The sequence below is a fragment of the Camelina sativa genome, chromosome 4 (assembly GCF_000633955.1).
Source record: "Camelina sativa cultivar DH55 chromosome 4, Cs, whole genome shotgun sequence".
Classification (NCBI taxonomy): domain Eukaryota; kingdom Viridiplantae; phylum Streptophyta; class Magnoliopsida; order Brassicales; family Brassicaceae; genus Camelina; species Camelina sativa.
Genome location: NC_025688.1, coordinates 25,373,001 through 25,373,763, shown reverse-complemented (window position 1 = coordinate 25,373,763; position 763 = coordinate 25,373,001).

Sequence of the window (763 nt, the reverse complement as noted above, 5' to 3'; positions counted from 1 at the left end):
CCTTCTTTATACACGCCCTAAGATTACAATATATATTCACTTTCCTTATCGGCCGAAGTGAGATATGGAAAGCTGCCTCATTGCTTCATTCGGCCGCCGTGACGAAGTGGAAGTCGGCTCCTTCTTCTTCAAGGTGACACTTTGGCCGAACTGACTTTTTGTTGACCTAATCAAGCCCTTAACCGATTTCCCGGTTAACTAATCAATTAGTATTTCTGGTTTAGCTCGGTATGTCGGGGATGCTGAATCCCGTACCAACAAAAATGATTTATAATCTCGATTGCAGTAATAGATACTAAGTGTAATATAGTAACTAAAAGTCAAAAACCAAATTCAAAATTCCATGGACGTACGATTGCCCAAGTTGCTACGTCCATATTAAGCTTTCGATATTTTCTTAGGTCCCATCTGTTTTTTTTGCCAACCAAGAAGTTGGCAACATCAAAACATTATCCCTCTAATGGGTTTAAGTAATCGTGATTGGCCAGGCTACAAAATTCTTTTATTAAGGATAGCAAAATTAAATTGCATAACACAAAGAGAAAAACATTTGATGTTAATTATGTATTTATGTTTTACCGACTTACATAGATGTGTGGAGTATATCAAAGCACACATGCATGGCGTCATCTCGATGGATACGAGCTCTTACTGTCTAATACTATTTTGTACGTATGTATATGCAAAAATTGGAGCTTTGCTATACTTCCACATAAACAAATCCGAGAGTTCCCACAACAACAACAAAAAAAAAAAAAAAAAA